This window comes from Mauremys mutica, chromosome 21, assembly GCF_020497125.1.
Source record: "Mauremys mutica isolate MM-2020 ecotype Southern chromosome 21, ASM2049712v1, whole genome shotgun sequence".
Taxonomy (NCBI): domain Eukaryota; kingdom Metazoa; phylum Chordata; order Testudines; family Geoemydidae; genus Mauremys; species Mauremys mutica.
The window spans coordinates 24,207,029-24,221,046 of record NC_059092.1 but is presented as its reverse complement, the minus strand read 5'-3'; the positions used below and the strand labels follow the sequence as shown (position 1 = coordinate 24,221,046).

The window sequence follows — 14,018 nt, the reverse complement described above, 5'->3', positions numbered from 1 at the left end:
CGCCTTGGAGCCCCAGGTAAGCGCCACACTCCTGACCCCCTTCCTGAGCCTGCACCCCCTCCCCCTCCCCACATACTCCCACCCCCAAACTCTCTCCCAGAGCCTGCAACCCCACCCCTCCTCCTGTTCCCGCTACCCCCGCCCCAGCCCAGAGCCTGCACCCTGCACCCAAACTCCATCCCAGAGCCTGCACCCCAGAACCCCTCACCCACCCAAACTCCCTCCCAGAGACCAGCCTCTCACCCCTTCTGCACCCAAACTCCCCCCAGAGCCTGCACCCCTCCTGCATCCCAATCCCCAGCCCAGGGCCTGCACCCCAGACCTCCTCCCCTCACCCAAACTCCCTCCCAGAGCCTTAGGCAGGTGGAGGGTGGAGTTCTGGGGGGCGGGTTCTGGGCGGTATGAGTGACATTATTGGCCCACTGGGAGGACTGGAGGACTGGCCCTGGCCCTAAGGTAAATTGAGGTTGAGACCCTGCTTTAAGGGATTGGAGCAATGCTGGAGAGACTGACGGGCAGGGAGCTGGGGAGCTGTGTGTGCCCCAAGGAGAGTTGCTGTTGTGCTCTGGTAACACAGAGCGGGGGGTGGGGAGTTTGTAAGCTGTGGTGTTTGTATAGAAGAGAGAAAATTTACTAAGCCCCAGGTTAAAAACTGTTCCTGCTCTGGGCTATACATGACACTCCTTGTTGAGAGTGTAGATCAGTGGGTGAATGTTTCCCTGTAGAGTAATGGGTTCCTAGTTCCAATCCAAGTGATTCCCTTTAAAAACTTTTTCGAATGAAAATCGATTTCCAGACCCATCTCCAGTATGTTCAGGAGTTCGCTGAATGGGGGCAGGGGGCTTGAAATGAGTTTAAACACTCAGCATTTTCCTGTGCAAATGAATCAAGACCTAGCAGAGCTGACCAGCAGCTGAAATCAGTTCCAGTCCTCGGCGTCTCTAAGAGGGACACTCGGTAGCTGAGGCAGGTGGGACACCTCTGTGGTGAGGACAGGTGAAAAAATGCTGGATTCAATGAAAGCTGAGCCCATAGGAGGGGAAGGTGAACGGCGGCACCACACAGGGTCATAACACTCAGACACGGGGCTTCACTGTCACTGCCCCTGTGTTTTCCATCATTTCTATCCCCCTCCCCTACACACTGTCACACAGAACCTTCTCCCCTTGAGCCCCATCCCACCCCTACCCCTCTCCCCCCACACGCCATGGGACACAGCCTCTCGGTGACTCACCCAGATGGGGGCTTGTCTCTGCATCTCCCCAGCAGGGGAGCAGGGAGCTGAAAGGGCCACAGGAGACCAATGGAGCTAGGCAGGGATAGAAAATACTTCCCCTCCCTTCCCAAGAGTCCCGTTAACCTCACCCATGGGACGATCCAGCACCGGGTGGGCTCAAAGCACCAACCTTCCCCTGAGCAACGGAAGGGGGAACCAGCTCTATCACATGGAAGGAGGCTCCCCACCTCTGCTGCTGCCATCCTGCAGCCTTTAATATGGATTTGTTTTAGCTAATGCAACCCCCCCCCACACTCCGCTAATCCATCCATGAAACATGGAGACAAATTACTGAAAACAGCATTTAGCGGTGCAATGGGTTAGTGCCTGGTACTTACAAAGCAATGCTGAGTGGAGTCATGCTGAGCTTGTGAGTTCAAACCTCACCTGCAGCCTTTAATATGGATTTGTTTTAGCTAATGCAACCCCCCCACAGACCCCTCTAATCCATCCATGAAATACAGATACAAACTCCTGCATGTAGGCTCCAGTGGTGCAATGGGTTAATGATCAACACTTATGGAGCAATGCTGAGTGGAGTGATGCTAAAGTTGTGAGTTCAAACTTCACCTAGATTACTAACTTTCTTTAAGCAAATAGCTTCTGCCAATCATTTTGCCCTGCAGAAAATACAATTCCGGCTCAGAAGACACCGAGGTCCCCTTGCTTTACAGAGAGCAGGGCAGATTCCACAGATCTACCAGGCTCTGCTCTCCACCAGCCGCCTGTGTCAGGAGGTGTCAGGCAGAGCCCAGAGCACTGCCCCCAACTCGCCCTCAGTCTTTGCTCCCCAAACCACCTGTGTGCTCACCCTCTTCGCTGTGAGACTCAAACCCTGCCTGACTTTCTGTACGTTGGGGTTTTATGTTGTCTGTCATGTTGATGTGCATGTGGGTCCTGTGTGATTTTGGTGGATGCCTTGCATAGTTTTGTGTGTGTGCGTGGGTGTGTGTATGACTTTTGCATGCAGATTGGTTTATTGCTTAGTATTCTTTTGGAATGTGGTTTTTGTGCTTTCTTGTTGTGGGATTTTGCTGTACTTTTTGGTGTGGATTTGTTCTTTCTATGTTTTGTGTGATTTTCCCTTATGTGTATATGGCTCTGTGTGCTGTGTGGGTTTGGTTTTTGTTTATGTCTGTGTCGGTCTGTGCAGTGTGTGATTTTCTCATTCTATCTGTGTGTGTTTGTCTCTCTGTTTGTATCTTCATGTGTAAATTCATTGGAACTTTTCAAAATCTCCACAGCTTTGCCAATTATCACCAGGAATTTTTCTCCATTAACAAATTCTCACTTGTTCTCTACCAGTTGGTGACCATTGCCCCAGAGGCATGTCAGTCTCAGGGTCCTGATTTCCCATTGACCCTTCCCCCTTCTATTGGGACTGGGAACTAGCCAACCAAAACCCCCACTAAGTTTTAGTAAAGGGCCAACAGTCCCCTTACAGAAACTGGCCCGGTGAGGGAGGGAGAGCGAGCTCAGTGGTTTGAGTATTGGCCTGCTAAACCCAGGTGTGTGAGCTCAGTCCTTGAGAGGGCCATTTAGGGATCTGGGATAAAAATCTGTTTGTGGATTGGCCCTGCTTTGAGCAGGAGGTTGGACTTAGATGACCTCCTGAGGTCTCTTCCCACCCTGGTATTCTAGGATAGGGTCACCAATGTTCAAAGAAACTAGCACAAGCTGGGCCCATGGTGTAATGGTTGGCATGCTGAAATCTGAGTTCAAATCTGAGTGGGACCTTGTGGTAAATCCCTGGAGATCCAAGCACTTTCCTGTCTCCAGCTGTATCAGAATGAGTTGTTTACCTTGTGCTGAGTGACTCATCCCCACTGGAGCCAGGTCTTTGGTTGGAATGGGGTCTAGAAGTGGCTGTGGTTTGACTGGGTGTTTGGGATTTCTGATGCCCACAAGTTTGGCCCTTGTGCTTTCTACCACACTTTTCCTCTTGCCCACATGGCGCTTGAAGAAAGGAGTGTCAGGGCCAGGTTTCATAGTCAGGGAAAGGCAGGAGGGAGGCAGAGTCCCAGGCTGGAGCCCAGCACCTCTCCTCCTCTGGGCACCTAGGACAGAGGTGGCTGGTGCTGACAGCTCCAAGGGAAGCTTAAAAGCCACAGAGCAACCAAGGGCAGGGCAAGAGGAGGGGAGAACCATGCTTATGCGTGGGCAGCAGCAGCCACAGAGACACCCGGCCAGGCTGCTCCCTGCTCCCTGCCGTGCCGAACCCCCACTGAACACCACCCACAGCCAGCTGCTGATGCTCTGTGGCCAACATCAGAAGACGGTAGGAAAGTAGGGCCAGCCCCCCTGGTGGGGCCTCTTACCGTTCCCACTCACAGTGCTCACTTTGGAAGTGGGGCAGGAGATTTTACCCCAAGAGGCTTTTCCCCAGCTGGCGAGAAGCAGAGAAACACCCAGGCTCCCAAGGCGCTATGTAGCAAACCCCCTCCAGCACAGGGACAGGCGCACACTTGGAAGAGGGAAACTGCTCCACACGCTAGCCCGGGCAGCCGCCCATTTTCTTTGGCAAGTCAGGAAGGGCAAAGGCGAGACTGGAAGCACCTGGGGCTCATGCCCCAGCCTTTGTGACGCCCACCCCCCAACTCCTTCCCGGGGCTCTAGCTGCAGCCAGAGCATTGGCCGGAGCCGCCAAGAAAAGGTTCCAGCCCCGAAGGGAGCAGGACGTTCAGCCCAAAGGTAAAACTGCACAAGCATAACGGGACTCGAATCCTCAATTGCCTGCTCCGAAGTCAGACGCCTTATCTATTAGGCCACGTGGTCACAGAAACAAAAGTTTTCCAAGCAGTTATTTGGAAAAGGCAGACACTGTGTTTCTCAAGTCCTCTGCTGAGGGGGGCCGAGACTCTCTGGGCACAAGAAGTCGAGTTCCCAGTGAGATGTGAGACAATTCTCTGCAGCCAGGTACAGGACTTGGCAGGGAGGCTCAGGCATGAGGGATTGGGGTGCAGCGGACAGGTGCTTAGATTTGGTCTCACTGAGGAGGAGGAGGAACCCTGCTGACAGGCAGTGGCTGTGGAGAAAAAATGGGATGTCCAGGCTGCTCAGGTCTCCTTCTTCCAGCTCCTCATCTGGCTGGGCTGCTCCACCGGCCTGGACAAGTCCTCTGCATGCACAGCAGATAGCTCAAGAGCCATTTCTGCCCAAACCTGTGCTGGGGGGTGAGCGTCTGTCTTCCTTGTCCCATCCGCGCTAGAGCAGACCACTAGATTGAGAGAGCCAGTCAACAACGATTAAGGCTAAGATTATATAAAGGGGGTCACAGAATCTGTGACTTTCAGAGACCTCAGTGACATTTTCCACCTCAGCCCTGGGGCAGCAAGACTGGAGCTGTCGGCCGGTGGGGGCCTCACAGCTATCAGCCACCAGTGGCGGAAGGGGCTCCCACAGGCCCATGCCACCACGGATGGACCCCACAGCTCCCAGCTACTGTGAGCAGCGGGATGCCCCCAGAGCTCCCAGCTGTTGTGGGTGGATCCCAGAGCTCCCAGCCACCACATGTGACAGGGGGACCCTGGAGCTCCCAGTGGGGTGACCAGGTTATAAAGTCCGGTCAGCGGTGCTGCGGGGCTCAGGCAGGCTGGTCCCTACGTGTCCTAGGGCACCGCGCTGCGCCCTAGGAGTGGCCAGTAGGTCCCCCCTGCTGCACCGCTGACCAGGAGCCGCCCGAGGTAAGTCTGCACCCCAACCCCCTGCCCCAGCCCTGAACCCCCCCAAACCCAGAGCCCCCTCTTGCACCCCAGAGCCCTCACCCCCCTGCCCCAGCCCAGAGCTTCCTCCCACACCTGGAACCCCTCATCCCTGTCCTCACCCCAGAGCCATCACCCCATCCTGGATCCCGACCCCCTGTCTCAACCCACAGCCCCCTCCTGCACTCTGAATCCCTCGGCCCCACACTGCAGCCTGGAGCCCCCTCCTCCACCCCAAACCCCTCATCTCCCCACAGCTCCCACAGGCAGACCCTGGAGCTCCCAGCAGCCATGGGTGGCCAGGGAGCCCCCACAGCCCCACCCCACTGCCTATGGACCCTGCAGCTCCCAGCCGCTGTGGATGGACCCAGGATTTCCCAAGAGACATTGATGGTGTGAGGACCCATGTCATTGCTAATAGACCCTGCAGCTCCAAAGACCCTGGAGCTCCCAGCTGCCACAGGCAAGAGAGGGAGCCCCCAGTGCTCAGACACTGCGGGCAGAGCCTGGAGTTCCCAGTCACCGGGGGTGGGTGCGGGGGAGGGGGGTGAGGAGAAGCCACAGCCCCCGGCCATTGCAGATGGCCCCATAGCTCCCAGCCGCCACGGGCGGATGCCAGAGCTCCCAGCTGCCACCTATATAACAGAGTTCAAAAGAGAACTAGATAAATGAGCAGAGGACAGGTCCATCAAGGGCTATTAGCCAGGGAGGGCAGGGATGGTGCCTGTAGCCTCTGTTTGCCAGAAGCTGGGGATGGGCGGCAGAGGATGGATCACTTGATGATTCCCTGCTCTGTTCATTCCCCCTGGAGCACCTGGCACTGGCCGCTGGCAGAAGACAGGAGGATACTGGGCTAGATGGACTTTGCGTCTGAACCAGTCTGGCCGTTCTTATGTTCTTAGAAAGAGCTTCCGGCCGCTACGGGCAGAAACCATTACCCAGCGACCGGCAGAAAACAGTCTGCTCTGCGGGGACGGACTTGCACACTTGGGATGTTAGTGCAAAAAACTCCTCCTGGGCTGAGTAAAGGGCAGAGATCTGCCCTTAGCCTGCCCTGAGTGAGGGGTCACCCAAACTGACCCTCACTCGCCAGGCAGGTGTCACCCTGCTGCCTGGGGAAAAGGCAACACGCCCCCACTCCCCAGCTCTGCGTGGGCGGAGAGCCAATGAGAACTTCTATTAAAAGAGAAAGAGAATCAAGCCTGAGTTTGGGAAAAACCCCACAACCACATTCAAATCTACGCTCATCAGCAAACCCCCCACCCCAGAGTACGCTGGGCAGTGCCCTTCGCCTCAGTTTCTCACCTTGCGGTGTGACAGGCCAATCCAATGTTCCTTTAACAGACCCCTCCGCTCTTCTTCCCGCAACCCCCACTCCCCTTGGGCAGCAAAGCCCCAGGGGTGGGGGAGGGAGGGGAAGGCATCAAGAGAAACCTCAGCTTCTGCTGCCGACACTCCCTCAACCGGCTCTCGGTTTGCCCTGGTCACTCTACGTCGCTGCCGCTCCACGGCATTGTCCGTCACCCTGCTGCTGAGAGCTCCTGTGTCGCCACTTCCCCTGCTGCCCCCTGCCTGTCTCCTGCAGCCTCTGCGCGGCCACCTAGTGGGGGAACCTCGCTACAAGTGCAGCCTGGGCAGCCTCTGTCATTGCAACACCATGGGCAGGGCGTGAACCGCCAGCTGGGGGAGACTAACGCCCTGCCCCGCCCCTTCCACCTGAGGCCCCTCCCCTTCTGCAAACACCCCTGTGCCCAGCGTACACCAGCCCTTAGATCCCTCTGGGTATTTCAATGCAGGCACTTACCTGTGAGAGGAAAACATCAGCTCACAAACACAGAGACTGAATTCCCCACATTTAATCTCGCTGCACTTTCCAGAAAGTCACAAAATTCATTTAATTCTTGCGAGGACAGAGAAAAAAATAAGTGACACTAAGTTTTTGGCTTAGTTAAATAAAATTAAGTGTTTAACATAGTAAAAATATGTCCTGATTCCGCTAAATAACACCATAACATGATATAAGAAGAGACAAATCTTGTCAGTAAAATAAGGAGGAGAGGAGGTGTTTCGGTGGTGGCCGGGATGTTGGACCATGCGGCAGTGCTCAGGTCTCTCGGTGTTGCTGTGGATTATTACAGCGGCTGGTGTATTGCTATGTATACTTGTGTTACGTTGCCTATGGAAATAACCTAGAAGTAATGGAGTAAGCCCCCCCCCCTCGTACTAGACAACCTGGACCCAACCTTCTCAGGCCCACTATAGTGGGAAGTCTGGAACACTAATTGGAACAGGTGAGGCCCGCCCGTACGAGAGAAGGTGCAGGGCACTGCACTACGCACGGGGCAGTGGGACAAATGGAATATCAACACCTTCCACCTTGATGCCTGGCCCTATCAGGAAATGTGTCACCATATGTCCTATGCTTTGCTAAGGGGGAGAATGGGAACAGGGACACAGGCAAGGCTCTGTGGCGTCAGGGCTGGGATGGGGACACTGAGGAAGGAAACTGGAATCATTGCTTGCTGGAAGTTCAACCCAATAAACATCTAATTGTTTGCACCTTGGGACTTTGGGTATTGCCGCTCTGTGTGTACGCAAGAAGGACCCGGTAATGGGAGGGTGAAGGGATAAACCCTCTAACACAAACTAACATCTAACACCCATTTGAACCTCTTCTTTTCACACCCTTGCTCATTCTCAGGGGCTGCTTTGTCTCCAGACAGATCCATTCTCTTTCCGTCTGTTTCACTCACTGAGGTGTGGGAGTAAACACTCCCCTTCCCTCTAGTCTCAGACACTAGTATTAACTGTTTGCTACTGAGGGGTTTAGAAAACATTTGTCAAGATGCCATTTCTGGGGGATTTTTCCCAAGATCCAGTATTTTGTGTTCAAACATCTCCCAGCTCCCTTGGTGAAAATAAGGCCAAGGTTTCCTTGCAATATACAGGAAGAAGGCAGTTTTCCCCCCAGATAGGATTTGAACCAACAATCTCTGACTTAGAAAGCCATTGCCTTGTCCATTAGGCCACTGGGGCCCTGTGAAAGAGTGGAAATTCCATCTATTAAATGCACATTTCTCATATTAACTTGGAAGCCAAATACCCTCTTTCTGCACCTTACAGAAATGTCTCCATCCCCTGGCAGCGAGGCTACTGGGGAGGTCGCTTACAGAGCTGAGCACCACCTTTCTGCCAGCCATCTTTAGAGAAGAAGGCTCTTTCCCCTGACAGCCACACACACAGCGCTGCCTGGCATCCCGAGAGCCTCCCTCGTGTTCTCCCGCAGCAGTCGCCTGCCGGTGTGGGTGGGAAAAGGGGACCAGGAAGCACTGCAGCCTCATTCTGGGACAGGAGGCCCTCACCACGCCCAGGCCTGCCTCTTGCCTTCAGCCCAGGCAGCCGCCTCACCCAGGAAATAAGGAAAAGGCAATGAATGAAGAAGTCAGGAAATAACAAGGAAATGAAGAGGTTTGTCGAATGGGTTTCTGCTTCATTTACCATCTTCTCAGCTATCGCTCAAAGTTAAAGACCTAAAGTCGACCTATCGGCATAAGTACAGATGGTTAGATGGGAATTAAAAGGAGCTGCTGTCACAAGTGTTAGGTGCCTGCAAGCAGCATGCAGACCGTTTAAAAACACCGCAATTAGAGGCTCAGCGGAAACGTTTGCCCTAAATCAGAAACGACACTAGGACGACCAGCAGAACGCCACTCTAGGTACATGGCAGAGTAATGGAGGCTGTTAGAGGCAAAAAGTCATTCCTCAAAATTTGGAAATCAGATCCTAGTGAGGATAATAGGAAGGTGCACAAACTCTGGCCTGTTAAGTGTCAAAGTGTAACAAGTCAGGCCAAGAAAGAATCTGAGAAGCAACACGCTAAAGACACAAAAGCTAAGCATAAATCCGGTCAGTGCGAGTCCTGGTCTGTCCCCGCAGAAAGGTGAACCCCCTCTGTGGCTGGAGTGAGCTCCCCTAAGCCGACCTCACTACAGACCTGTGCCAGGCAGTGCTCACTGTAAAAATGTTTCCTCTGATGGTTGGGAAAACAGGACCAGCGGTGCTCAGACCGGCTGACACAATTAAAATCCCCCCCAACACCAAACACCATGCAGTCCAGAGGAAGGGAGCCTTTGATCTTCCCTCTCATGCCTTAACTGGGGACCATACACACTAATATAGCAGTAACCAGTGCCACAGAGCACAAAGCCCACCAGTAATGCCCTCCCTGGTAGGAGCTCCAGCACCTTCTGTACTCGCACCGCGAATGTGAAGAACAAGACTCCAGCCCCATCATTCTTCCCTGGCCAGGAGGCCTTTCCTCCCATCACCCTCTGCCCATTGATCTACCCTAAAGTCATGAATGTGCATTTCCTGAACACCCACCATGGCCAAGTCCAGCTGCTCCAAGGCACTGAACATCAAGCGCCTCCTCTTGGGCCCCCAAATCCCTGCCACCTTCCACAGGGCCACTTTCACAGATGCCCCTTCCCTGGTACTGCCCTCGCTCAGCTGTGCAGAGGAGTTTTCATCCCCACTCCCTGCCTGTCACTGCCCAGCAGCCCCTCTGGCACCATTCCTGAGGGTCCCCCTGCCTCGCTCTCTTCTTGCCATGTTGGGAAAGACAGCTCCCATCTCTCCTTGTTAAAGGTCAGGCAGCCAACTAGGGGCAGAAGCCCATTCTATGTTTTCCTACTGCAGAGCCCAAGATCAGAGACTCACCTTCAGGGCCACCCAGAGGGGAGGCAAGCAGGGCAATTTGCCCCAGGCCCCTCAGGGGCCCCATGAGACTACAGTATTGCAACTTTTTTTTAATAGAAGGGGCCCCCAAAATTGCTTTGTTCCAGACCCCCTAAATCCTATAGGCCAGCCCTGCTCATCTTGCGTGCAGACACCACTGTGCTCCCAGAGAACAAGCCACCACTGCTCAAAGAGGGATGAAAGGGCCTGCCAAAACCAGGGATTGAACAACAGACCTTTAGATCTTCAGGCTAACGCTCTCCCAACTGAGCTACTTTGGCAGCTGTGGAGAAGTATTTTGGCCTGTTGCTTCTCTGTCCGGGATGTTTTTGCAGCCGTTGCACACAGGGACGGCCCATGAAGACAAGACTCGCTTTTGCCTGCCTTGCTCAGCTTGACTTGCTGCCTCATCCCGTTCCTGCCCTAGTGCCCGGGTTGACCTGGTGGTGGAAGGGGACTGGGGGCCAGTGGCGCGGGGAGGAAGTTGAGCTGGACCCTGAGCTAGACTAGACCCTGGCGGTGAGAGTCTGGCCACCACTTGCCGCCCCACCCTGTTGTCCTGGCTTCCCCCACTGGATGTCGTTTCGGGAGGGAAGTGGGGCTTCTGCCTCCCCTCCCCGATTTTCACACTGCAGAAGGGTGCGAACAGGAAAACGAACGGCTGCTCCACACCCCCACCAGAGGAACCTGGCGCCCTTAGCTGTGGGGAGTAAGAAGTGGCTGTTGGCTGACAGTGCCTGTCCCCGAGCAGCTGGAACAGCAGCTGCCGCCTCCCCCGCGGCTCCAGGCTGTGGGAAATGCTCATTGCCTGGCTGCATGGGCGGATGCTGCTCCGTGCTCTGGAGAGCATCTGTATTGCTCTGTCAACCCCCTGTCTTCACTGAGCCAGTCTGGTAAGGTCCCAAGTGCCCCCTCCGGCCTGGCAGCTGAGAGTCTGTGCAGACATCAGCCCCCCTGCCAGCCCCACAGGCAGCAGCAGCGCCAGCCCCCCAGCACCACAGGGGCACTCGATGCACTTCCTGTGGGGAAATGGCTCCGTGGCGTCCAGCTGCTAGAGTGAGAGCCAGGAGAGAGCAGTGTCTGGCTCACCGTGGGGGAGAGAAGAGACCTGGTGAGTGCGGATCTCCCTCAGCCTCCCCCGCAAGGCTGGTCAGTTGTATTGTCACTGTGATAGTCGGTGCTTCCCTGCAGGGCCGGCCCTAGAGGGGTGCAGGGCCCGGGACAAATCCCCCCCTTTCCACCCCAGGCCCAGCCCCCACTCCTCCCCTTCCCCCAAGCCCCCACCCCTGTCCCATCTCTTCCCGGCTTGCACCTTCCTGCCCCATTCCTCTCCCTCCCCCACCTCCTGCTGTCCCTTCTCCTCCCTCTCCCCGCCCAGCGCCTCCTGCACCCCACTGAACAGCTGATCACTGGCAAGTGGGAGGTGCTGAAGGGGAAGAGGAGGAGCTTGTCAGCAAGGCCTGTAGTGGGGGGAGGGGGAGCTGGCAGCCAGTGGGCGCTGAGCACCTATTTTTTCTCTGTTGGTTCTGCAGCCCCCATGAATTCGCTGTCTCGGCTCCTTTCGCACTCCAGAGAGAGGAGCAGAACCAGGGCTATGGCTGATCTATGGGGCACCAGGTGAGTGGCAGAGGCTTCAGGCGCTGAGAGTTTGCCTGACCCCTCAGGGACACAGTGTGAGGTGGTGTCCCAGGGATCTCTAGGAAAGGAGCAGAACAGGATTTACTTGGGGTGGGGAGAGAATTGAGTGTGTCTCAGGGGGTTGTACAGAGGTATTGGCTGGGTGAGGGACTGGCTAAAACTCAGGCCTCGCTGTGAGCAGGATTCAAACCTGCGCAGGGGAACCCTATTGGATTTCAACTCCAACGCCTTAACCACTCGGCCATCACAGCTATGAGCACAAAACTGCCCCAATGCCAGAGAAACTGGTAAAGAATCCCAATGCCCAGGCATGAAGTCATCTGAACTACAGAATTCCCACCGCAAACCTGGCCCCCAAAGCACAGGGGGGATTGGGGGTTTGTTCTCTTTGCTTAGCCATGTGCAGTAGCTCATGCTCCAATACGTCTGTTAGTCTATAAGGTGCCACAGGACTCTTTGCTGCTTTTACAGATCCAGACTAACACGGCTACCCCTCTGATACTCCTAGTGACACTCTCCAGTGGATCTCCATCCTCCACCCACCGTGAGGTAGGCAGGAGCGGATCATTATTATCCCTACTTGAAAGAGGGAGAAGATAAGGCTGAGAAAGGAGAATTGACTTGTCTTAGGTCACACAGCCAGCCAGTGGCAGAGTTGGGAACAGGACCTAAGAACCCTGATTTTCAAACTAACCATCAGATCTTGAATTTCAGACATTGAATGACCTGAATAAAGTGCTCTCAGATGAGCTCCAGACCAACAACAGTGCACAGTAATTATTCAGCAAGTATTTGAGGAGAACTGCAATGTTAGAGAGAATCATGAACTGCTCAGAGACCATTAATGCAGAGAAGCAGCAAAAATCATCAAACACAGAACTGGTTCTGACTTATTTCCTTGGTCTTAAAAGAGAACAACAAGGACCTGAGTCTCCTCCCTGTCAATAACCCCCTGCTCAGCCAATCAGGGTAGAGACTGAGGACGGGAGGCTGAGGGTTCTCACCAGAGAGCCCAAAGGATGGCCCAGGTCACTGGTGGGGATCACTGCCCGAGCACTATTTCAGCCCCACAGTTTTGGGTGGACCTCCCAGAGTGGGAGCTGCAGAGCACTCCCCCGCAACACACACACACACACACACACACTGCTCCTGGTGTTGGGAGGGGAACAGGTGAAAGGACAAAAGAAGCAAGAGACAAAGAGAAAGGAGGAAGGGATGGATGGAGGAAAAGGTGAAACAAAAAGGACAAACCCTAATGACCCCAATGGTTCTAAGGGACAAAATCCCAGGTGCGGAATAAAATTTTGCCTCTTAAGCTAGTGTTTTCCATGCCTAAAATTCAACTGTCACCAGATGGATCAGACTGAACAGATTTCAAACCTTGAGGAGGCTCTTACCTTCTAAACAGGGACGGCTGTTTTCTAGTAAAATCAGGAAAAGGGAAGGAGAAAACTCGAAAGAGGTTCCTCCTGGCGCTCACGTACGTGAACCCGAATACTCTCTCAGTCCTCAAAGAGAGACCTGGAGAAGGAGACTTGCTGAAGCAAAGCCACAGAGGTCTCTGAGGTTTCCCTGGCCCCTCGCCCCTGTCCTGCCTGGCTGATGTCAGCATCTCTCTGTGAGGTCACCACCTCCCCACCACCTTTCACCAATAGTCTGAGGTCCTGCAAAAGGCCTTTGTGATGTCACTGCCACACCCCTCCCTTGCTGTGCTAATGTCCTGCCCCTGGCCAGGCACTTTGCAGGTTTGAGCTACTCCCTGTGGATCACCCCACTCAAGGAGCGTTCGTTCTAGGCAGCAAGCCGACTAGACAGTAAAACATCAGATGCTGCTCCCAATGCTACACTCAGTTTTTCAGAAATTAGTCGACTTTATGGCCAGAGACCATTAGAGCATCTAATCTGACCCCCTGTATATCACAGGCCTCCTGTATGACACAAGAGCTACTTTTGGGGCAAACACATTCCAGAAAGGCATCTAGTCTCCATTAAATGACATCAGGAGATGGCAAATCCATCACTTTCCTTGGTAGCTTGTTCCTGTGGTGAAACATCTTCGCTGTTGAATATTTGTGCCTTAGTTGTAATATGAATTTGTCTCTTTTCACCTTCCAGCCATTGGGGTTTGTTATACCTTTCTCTGCTTTAATACCCAATCTTTTCTCTCCATTAAGGCCCTTCAACACTTCAATGAAGTCACCTTTCAATCTTATTTTGATAAGCTAAACAGGTTGAGCTCTTTCAATAGCTCCCTAGAAGGCATTTTTCTCCAGCCCTCAGAACATTTGGTGGCTCTTTGTTACCCCAGCTCCAATTTCACAACATCTTTTTCAAATGAGGACACCAAAACTGGAGGCAGTATTCCAGCATCAGTCTCACTGATGCCATGTCACCTCCTGTGATGTTATTGACATAATCTGTAACTGTATAGATCACCGTTGGGGCCACTGTTCTATATTTGCAGCCAATATTATAGAAAGGTTGTCGTGTAAGGGGTCTATGGAGAGGTTCTGATTGGCTGATTATAATGATGCTATCTCTAGATGTGTATCATTCTTGTAGTTGATGTTATGAATATTGGCTCTATGCTGCCCGTATTTCAAACTTGTGCTCTGCTTCCAGGGAACACCCCAGCCAGACAAGTTGGTGTCAGTTCTGCCTAACCT

General features: G+C 53.8%; 1 non-coding gene across 1 annotated transcript; it reads right to left on the bottom strand.

Annotated features, from left to right (window-relative positions):
- Positions 1 to 11,521: 11,521 nt before the first annotated feature.
- TRNAS-UGA lies at positions 11,522 to 11,603 on the bottom strand. Its single transcript has one exon. It is a non-coding gene; the product is annotated as a tRNA-Ser (tRNA).
- Positions 11,604 to 14,018: the final 2,415 nt, after the last annotated feature.